Below are 8,644 nucleotides of genomic sequence, written 5' to 3'. Positions count from 1 at the left end.
CTGAGAGGCTACCAGGTGGGGCCCGGGGCCACTGTCATTGAGACAATCAAAGGGCAAATCATCCAACCCCTTGTAAAGTGGGGCAAATCATCCAATCCCCCCACTAGGATAGGGCAGGTCGACACTCCTTTTCTCTCTCTACTTGTCAGCCTCTCGAATGTCCTGGAAGGAGCTAGGAATTGATATTTTGTTGTCGTGCTAGCGATTATCTCTCTCAACCATCGCTCCAACCTTTTTTCTGCAGTGAGCAACGGTCGATGACTAGGGCGACATCCACAGCAAGGCGGAGCAGGTACTAGGAAATTAGCAATCAGGGAAGCTTCCTCGAGAATCTTGTTGGTTAGAAGTTCATGCATGGATCGAGTCATGTAATAGTTAGTTTTGATTAGCATATGTATTACACTCTGCCATTAGTTCTATTGGTCCTATATTTCTGTCGGTTCAGTGGATGTCTTAGCTTGGTCCTCGTTGCGTACTCGTGGTGTGCTTTCTACGACTGGTTTGATGATGGATTTATGCTGAACTATTTTATTCAACTTCATTGATGTGTTTCTTGACCCTGTTCTGAATCTTTCTAATTCTTGGGCGTATGTGTGTATGTATATGTTTTTGGTATTATCTATTAAATTATCCATTTGAAGTAAAATGGCATACTTATAAATTTAATTAATTTTCATATCTTCATTTCTCATTTCTTATGTTGCAAAAATTGGAAGTTATGAGGTAATTCCGTAATTGCACTACGGCCAACTACAGGCATAATGTTGTCGGCTGCCACAAGAGCAAAAGTCCGTCGGGCGGTGCCTCTGTGGGGTCTCCCAGCCAACGACGATGAAATGAAGCTACAAGACCAGCCTGCTCTGTCTAGGGATGCGGCAACCATCACTGGACAGAAATTCCTATTCTTGAGCCTTGAGTTCTCTCCTCTCCCAGCTTGCACTCGTGACTGGCCGGAGAGCAACTACCGCATTCATGGTAGGAGATATTGATTCTTGGTTTGTGTTCTCTGTTTGTCAATCTTGAATTTGATTATTTGGTCATGATGCTCACACTGTTAATTTATTGATCTCCCAGGTTTCATCAAAGTTTCCACCATTCTGATTCTTCTTCTGGTAACTCTGAGTGCTCAATGCAATTATACAGTGAAGAGGGACTGGTAACTAAATTATTCTTTGTTCTGCAACTCCAGAATATTGTAGCGTTGCTGCACTATTTCTGGCATGTCTCTATATTGCCATTGGATGCCAAGCGGAAAGTCTCAGTTATCTAACAAACTAAATAGGTACCAGAGGAATTTCTTGTCTCCATAATATTTTTTTAGCTATCCACGGGAACATTTTGGTTGTTGCTCAGATGACTTCTAAGTTATTTTTGTAGTTTCTGAACAGTATGTTCATCTAATCTTTACAATGCCTAGTTCTGGTAGCAGTATAAGATGTTTGCTTACATTAAGCAATACTTATAATATACACAATTTTTTCCTCAAAGTTTATCCCAAATATTAGTGATATACATTTTGTTTATATGAAGAATCGATGGAGTTTGCTTTAGAAGGTATTGAAAATGCTTATTAAAAGCTTCTACAACCTATTCTACATCAATATCTGATTTAAATGTTATAAGCTCGCTTTTGCCTGAAGGCATTTCCCCTACTATATATATGAAACAATCCATGTATAATTAATGAGAAGCAGTTAGCTGTTATATGACATGTCAGACATGGCGTCTTTGGGAGGTCTGTGAAGTTTTCGTTAATGCAGTATGTATACAATCTATGATGACAATTTATGTCGATTGCTGCATGATTATTTGTGACGCTGCTTATTTTCCATCTCGACAGTACTGATTAGTTATATTTATTTACTAAGTGTAGATTGTTTTGTTGTCATCCAAAGCCACTTCGTGCATCTGAACATTCTTTTACTGAATATATATAATATTTATCTCCATTATTAACTAATAAGATACTTATGTTGAAAAAAAATTATGTTTCATGTGTGAGCATCCATATATTTATTGCACAAAAACACGGGTGCGGCAACGCGCACCGTCAATGATCTAGTACAATTATAACTTATGGTACAAGGTTCATGTAAAAGATATTGCCGGGTGACTGAAAACAGGTGCAAGAATATATGTACAAAAGGTTCATATATAACCTTTTAGATTAGAGATAGTAGAAAACTAATAATATGCTCAAAATGAAGGCTTGATTTGCACCTCAAATAGTTTGTAGTTGTAAGCATAGTTCACATTGTCTTAATCAGCATGTAATACACTGAGTTCAGTCAGTAATGAAGCAATACACATCTAACATATAAAGCCTCCTAGAGTACCCGCTATTCTAGCGCCATCGCGGACTCGGATGAATCCGGTGCGCACATTCTACCCTGCACTGTACCTGTTTGGTCCTTTTAATCTTGCTGTCAAACATCCTGACGTCCGTTTTTCTGTACGTTGGTTGCTTGAGTTAGACCGAATGACGGCTGGGCCACTCTTGTGCGCGGGGCCAGCAATTCAGCTTCTACTGCGGCTGTCGCGCGCGTGCGCTAGCGGTGAACGTGGGTGGCAGGGTGCGGGGTGGGATGAATATTTTTTACCGTCCTGGCCTAGACCCGGCTGCGACTCCTCTGTTTCAGCCATGATGGGCCCAACTGTCGGTCTTTTGGGTGGCCAGTTGTTGGTTGGTTGGTTCCTTCCGTGCAAAGCGATAGGCTAGGGATCGCGTGCCTGCTGACCAGGCGAGACTTGGGTGGGTGGATGGTGCGTCGCTGCTTTTTTACCCGCCGTGTCTATACCCAGCTGTGTTGGTGGCCCCTGCTTCGGGGTGGTCCCGTATGGCAGTGTTTTGGGTGTTTGGGAGGTGTGCGCTTGCTTGTGTTGCCTGCCACGGACCGTGCGACGCGGCGTGGGATGGGTCACGTGGGGTGCAATTCTGCTTTTCTACTCGCTCTTCATCTACCTAGCTGTTTCGGTGTCCCTCTGCTCTTTTGGTCCCACATGTAAATGTAATGGGTGGCTCGTTCTGGGTGAGGGAGAGTCGTAGAGACATTTCTTTCCAGGAAAGATGGTCCTCCTCTCCCCACGTTCTCGGTACCGGGGTGGGTGGGTCATGAGTGCACGTTCCCCGCTTCACTCCCCTCTCCCTCCTCTTTGATTCCCCATCCACCGCCGCCTCCTCTCATGCCTCACCGCCGGCCTCCTCTATGCCTCTTCCTCTACCTCTCGGACGACGCCTAGCTACGGCGCTCAATGGCCGCCCGTGCGACATCCTGCATCTGGCGCAGGAGCGTGTGGTGGTGACGAGCCGAGCCGTCTTTGTGGCGGCGTCCGGACGGGGCCGGGCGCAAGGCGGAGCTGCGGCCGGCGACCCGGCACCGGCGCATGCCCGGCGGTGGGACCATCTTCGCCGTGGCCGGTGGGGGGTTGGGCGGCAGCAAGCGGTGCAGCGAGGGGAGGCGCACGGGCGAGAGGGGTGGGGCTCTTGCTAGCCGCTCTCCCGTTCCCGTTGGTTTCTTGCCGCCACGGTGGCGTTTCTCAGATCGAGATGGATGGCGCGATGACGACCATGGCACAGGTCGACTTGGGAGCGCATCCAGCATCCCGGTGGCATGTAGCGGCTCTGGTCTCCGGGAGGGCTTAATTTTGGCTGTGGCTGATTCCATCCACCTCTCCTGGTCTCACTTCTCTTTCTCTTCTTGATGCAGGGTCGTGATGTGATCCACCCTGTGAAGAGGGTAATTTCTGCTTGTGATTTGGGCAAGGATCTGGGTGCTCTTCGTTTGCTCACCGTGTTTGTTCCTAGGTGAGCCTCTTCTTTTTCCCATGCTCTTGACCTGCTCGATAAAATGCTTGTGTGGCTGCAAGCTATTTTCTGCCTTAGGTTAGATTCCTTTTGGTTTCTTGACAAACATGTGCCTGAGTGAAAAAATGGAGGTGAAGAGGAGAGGAGGAATTACTTCATATGTTTAGGCAGCAAGAGATTTCTAAAGTTAGTTTACAACTTGTTAGCCAATTTTGGTTGTCTTGCAAAGTAGAAAAAATCAAGTAAATAATTTGCTTATTCGCTAAGAAATCGGCGTTCTGTTCACCGCATTCATCTAATCACTTTCTCGTGCATCCAGGTTAGCACCGCTGTTGTCAGCGGGTAGAATGGTCGACTGGCCATGGAGCCCTCTGCGAGCAGGTAACTGAATTTTCTGACCAAGGAGCTTTCTAACCCTGTAAAAAATCATTCTAACAGTTGCTAATCAGTAAATATGTGTAACTGTTTCAGGTGAGCTTAATTTCTAGGGGTATGAGGTGATTCTGGTCACCTCCGGCGCCGTCGGCGTCGGGAGGTAGAGGCTCATGTACCGTAAGCTCATCGACAGCAGGTTGCAAAGAGTTTTTTCTCACAGCAGTTTACTGACGGTCATTGCCTCTGGTTATCGTCACTTGTGTGTTGATAATTCTCCTTGCTTGCAGTTTCGCTGATCTGCAGAACCCACAGTTCGACCTGGATGGGAAGGCCTACGCTGCCGTCGGCCAGAGTGGCCTCATGGCTATCTACGATACACTGCTTAGCCAAGTGGGTTTGCTAATTGTTGTTCTTTCTTTTGTTGTTGTTGTTGAGATATGGTCTTTCTTGCTAATCTCTAATCAAATGCTTGTGAGCTGAAAGGTTCTTGTTTGCTTGTTTCCCTTCCTGTTCAGGTTGTTCGTCGTCTGTGTTGTTAGCCAGCAAGTCTGTGTCGTTAGCCAGCAAGGTTAGATGTGCTCTCATTTCCACGCTTGATTGCTTCTTGCAGCATGTTCTTGTTTGCTTATGTTTACCCTGGTGATTTGCTTTGGGCAAATATGTGTGTCCCCTGTTTTCGGCAGTACATGTTCGGGTTAGTGCTTTGGGCGAAATGTGTGCATCAAGTAGTAGTTGTAGCTGCTCATTATGAATATTGTGCCTACAGCCATGGTTGACACACGTATTAAGTGGCAGTTACTCCGTACACATAGAGGGACGGTTTGGTGGGGAGAGGTTTATGAAGGCCTACTGGAATTAATTATTTCATAATACTTACACCTTCTAAATTATATATTAGCAGGGGTGTGCTTATTTGTCCCTCTTCAGATAGTTCTTGGGGAGATGGCATATTAATATCTGTAATTTAGGCTACAAAATGCATTTTATTCGTATGTCTGCTATATTTCAGTTGATTGCTTTTCCTTCAATCAATTGACAAGTTCTTGCTTCTTTTAATGTTATTTCTCTTCAATCAATTTATGAATCCTTAGTTCATTTAGTGTTTTCTCTTTACACAGAAGATCCTACTTTCAGAACAGATGTGCTATTCTCACATGCAATTAACTTGATCTGGTTAGAAAGAACCAATGGTTGGTGCTTGTTAATTGCATTAATAGTAGCATGTTCTTGTTTGCTTATGTTTACCCTGGTGATTTGCTTTCTGTTTGCTGATTGGGCAAACATGTGTGTCCCCTGTTTTCGGCAGTACATGTTCGGGTTAGTGCTTTGGGCGAAATGTGTGCATCAAGTAGTAGTTGTAGCTGCTCATTATGAATATTGTGCCTACAGCCATGGTTGACACACGTATTAAGTGGCAGTTACTCCGTACACATAGAGGGACGGTTTGGTGGGGAGAGGTTTATGAAGGCCTACTGGAATTAATTATTTCATAATACTTACACCTTCTAAATTATATATTAGCAGGGGTGTGCTTATTTGTCCCTCTTCAGATAGTTCTTGGGGAGATGGCATATTAATATCTGTAATTTAGGCTACAAAATGCATTTTATTCGTATGTCTGCTATATTTCAGTTGATTGCCTTTCCTTCAATCAATTGACAAGTTCTTGCTTCTTTTAATGTTATTTCTCTTCAATCAATTTATGAATCCTTAGTTCATTTAGTGTTTTCTCTTTACACAGAAGATCCTACTTTCAGAACTGATGTGCTATTCTCACATGCAATTAACCTGATCTGGTTAGAAAGAACCAATGGTTGGTGCTTGTTAATTGCATTAATAGTAGTTGTTGTGTTATGTGGTGATTATATGTGCCACACATAAAGTATGGTATAAATGTGCTTTTATTGTTCAACAAGCAGGTATTTCTGCCATTTTTTGTTGTCTTTCATCTTGGGATAGCTACGTATCTGTTGCATATGTTTTAGGCATCTTGGGATAGCTACAAATCTGTTGCATACGCTTTTCAAAATTAGGCGGAGAAACTTTTACCAATTGGTGGCAGGTCCCTTTTTGGTTTGCTACATTATTTTGCTGTTTATTAGGCAACGCACTAATTTCCCTTTGCTTACTAATGCCATGATTCCTTTTATGTTTATGGTAAAAACAGTTGGGTAATTCTTCTGTTGCTTCACGGATTTTCCTGCACGTTGTGTCTGTATTATTGTCACTGAAGATATACCTCAACTGAAGATCTAGCTCGCGACGATGATGTACCTAAGGTTAGTGTTATTATTACATATGGGGAGAGGTTTATGAAAGCCTACTGAAACTGATTATTTGGTTACACTCACCACTTCCTTTGGACAGAAGTTGTTGTCTGAACGTACTGAACATTGTGTTATGCAGTGTTGGTCTATACTTTAATGCACCTGTGTTCACGCATGGCCAGCTTTATGTAGCAGTGTCGCGTGTGACCTCAAAAAAGGCTTTGAAAATCCTGATTGAAAATGAAGATGGTACTACTGATTCTCAGACCAGGAACATTGTGTTTCCTGAGATCTTCCAATCCATTTCTTAGAATCCATGCTGGTGGTGTCTTTTACAATATGTACATTATTCTATTTACCCTATTCGCTATGGCCGGCCAGTCTGTTCTAGCTGTTTCATGTGGTCGGCCGATATATGTGGTGTCAACTGCCATTTACCAGTATACAAGCTCATTTCCGCTCTTCCATATATCCAGGCTCGGATGCAAGGTGCGAGTCAACAATGCCAGTAGTGAGTCGAGAGAAGTGGAGAAGAGGGTCCCTCCAGGCTCCATACATGAATGGTGTATGTCGAATGTCTCGGGTAAACTTTTGCTTTTCCTTCATTTCTTCATCTTCAGTTGAAGAATCATCCCTCTACTGTCATCTTGAAGGGTGGCATGTGGCAATGTCGGGGAAAGCAAGGAAGATGTTGTTGTACATCGTCGAACATATAAACCCTGGTGGCCAAACTAAATGTTTTATATTCCTTTGGGAAAATTTTAAGGAAATCCCCCCAAACAAATTATTCAGGTTAGAAGGAACAACTTTCACATAGAAAGCACATTGTATCAAACTTCAGATAAGTCTTGATGCACCCTTCAGGTTGCATGATTAATGCCTGTAATTTACCTAAGCTATCAACAAATGGTTAGTTGCCGAGTTTACATGCAGTTATGAAAGTTAGAGCACATACATGCTTGATTTTACTATCTTTAATATAGGGCATTCTATAATTACTAAGAACTGATTTGTTGAAGTGTGCCTCCCTATTTTGTCCAGATAACTACTTCAGGTTAGGCAAGAGAAATAAAAAGGGTAACCATAGATATATGGTCTAGCATCACGAGGTTCAGGTTCCTGCTGTTGATCAACCGTTGCTTCAGTCGAGGTGGGTTATGCTTGATTATGTTCTTCTTTGTATTTTTGTTCATGGCCTACACCGGTGTTATCATCTATTCTGTTTCAAAAATTTCAATGGCTTAGTTTCATGTCTCAGTACCACTTGAAGTACAACTAAGTACCTTCTAACAGGACAATAATGTATGTATTTACCTATGGTTATTGTTTCCTATAAGAAACATGATCATCTCACCTTGGTTTCCCCTGTATCTGACTTGGGACAGTTTTGTGTGAGATTTGTTTTGCATTTTCTGTTTGTGTGGATGCTTAAGCTTAAGATTTTGTTATTTGTTAGAGATTAAAGAAGACTGAAATATGGGCTCAAGCGATTGCTATGTCCGACCTGCACAAGAATGCCAAGAAGTCTTTCTCGGAGATGTAAGCCACGGTGCATGTTTCTGCCATGATTTCCTTCGGTTGGATTTCGTGGATTTAGGTGTTGAAAAATTATGGGCTGTGGATGCAGGATTAAGGACATGTACCTGCACTACAACGAGAGATCTGGGCTGCTTCTTTGTGGCTTCCAAACTTGAAATGTTTGTTTGGAAGTTAGTTTAGTTTTTTGTTTTGGATTCACAGCTTCTCACATGCACCATCCTCTTAGACCTTTAGATTTCCAAAGAAACTAAATGAAGATATGGTGGTATGGTCTCAATAGTTTAACTTAAATCTTTCTATGCTTTATATTTGCTCTGAAATTTGCTCTCGAAGAATCATGTATCTATGTTAGATCCCGTGAGCTTTATATTTGCTCTGAAATTTGTTCTTGAAGCATCATGTATTTGTGTTAGATCCGGTGAGAAAATGCGTCTTCCAAGCAAAGGATGAGGGAGTGTTGGCCACATTTGGTTTTCGACTTGGGTGTTTAATATTCTCACAATACTTGGCTCCCTCTCGGCCTTTGCGCCGTTGGCGCAACAAGTCATCTAGTGAGAGAAAAGGATTATGAAACACGTGGAAAACCATGGATGGATGTTTGATGGCCAAATTATGGTGGTGTATGAGTAAGTATTGGTATTTCAAGATACAAAAATGC

At 42.9% G+C, this 8,644-nt stretch overlaps 1 long non-coding RNA gene across 15 annotated transcripts in view; it reads left to right on the top strand.

Annotated features, from left to right (window-relative positions):
- Window positions 1-8,398, top strand: part of LOC119295115 — a 9,489-nt gene extending 1,091 nt beyond the window's left edge. For 4 of the 15 annotated variants that reach the window (XR_005143750.1, XR_005143749.1, XR_005143753.1 and 1 more), the window contains exons 3-16: window positions 245-292; window positions 757-975; window positions 1,075-1,112; window positions 1,190-1,282; window positions 3,708-3,805; window positions 4,125-4,186; window positions 4,277-4,376; window positions 4,468-4,570; window positions 4,696-4,748; window positions 6,348-6,459; window positions 6,924-7,030; window positions 7,489-7,597; window positions 7,904-7,986; window positions 8,075-8,398. This is a non-coding gene — a long non-coding RNA (uncharacterized LOC119295115). The other 11 variants (XR_005143761.1, XR_005143759.1, XR_005143760.1 and 8 more) reach the window with 11 other exon arrangements.
- The last annotated feature ends 246 nt before the right edge of the window (window positions 8,399-8,644 follow it).

This window comes from Triticum dicoccoides, chromosome 4B (assembly GCF_002162155.2).
Source record: "Triticum dicoccoides isolate Atlit2015 ecotype Zavitan chromosome 4B, WEW_v2.0, whole genome shotgun sequence".
Classification (NCBI taxonomy): domain Eukaryota; kingdom Viridiplantae; phylum Streptophyta; class Magnoliopsida; order Poales; family Poaceae; genus Triticum; species Triticum dicoccoides.
This window is presented reverse-complemented; position numbering and strand designations above follow the sequence as displayed.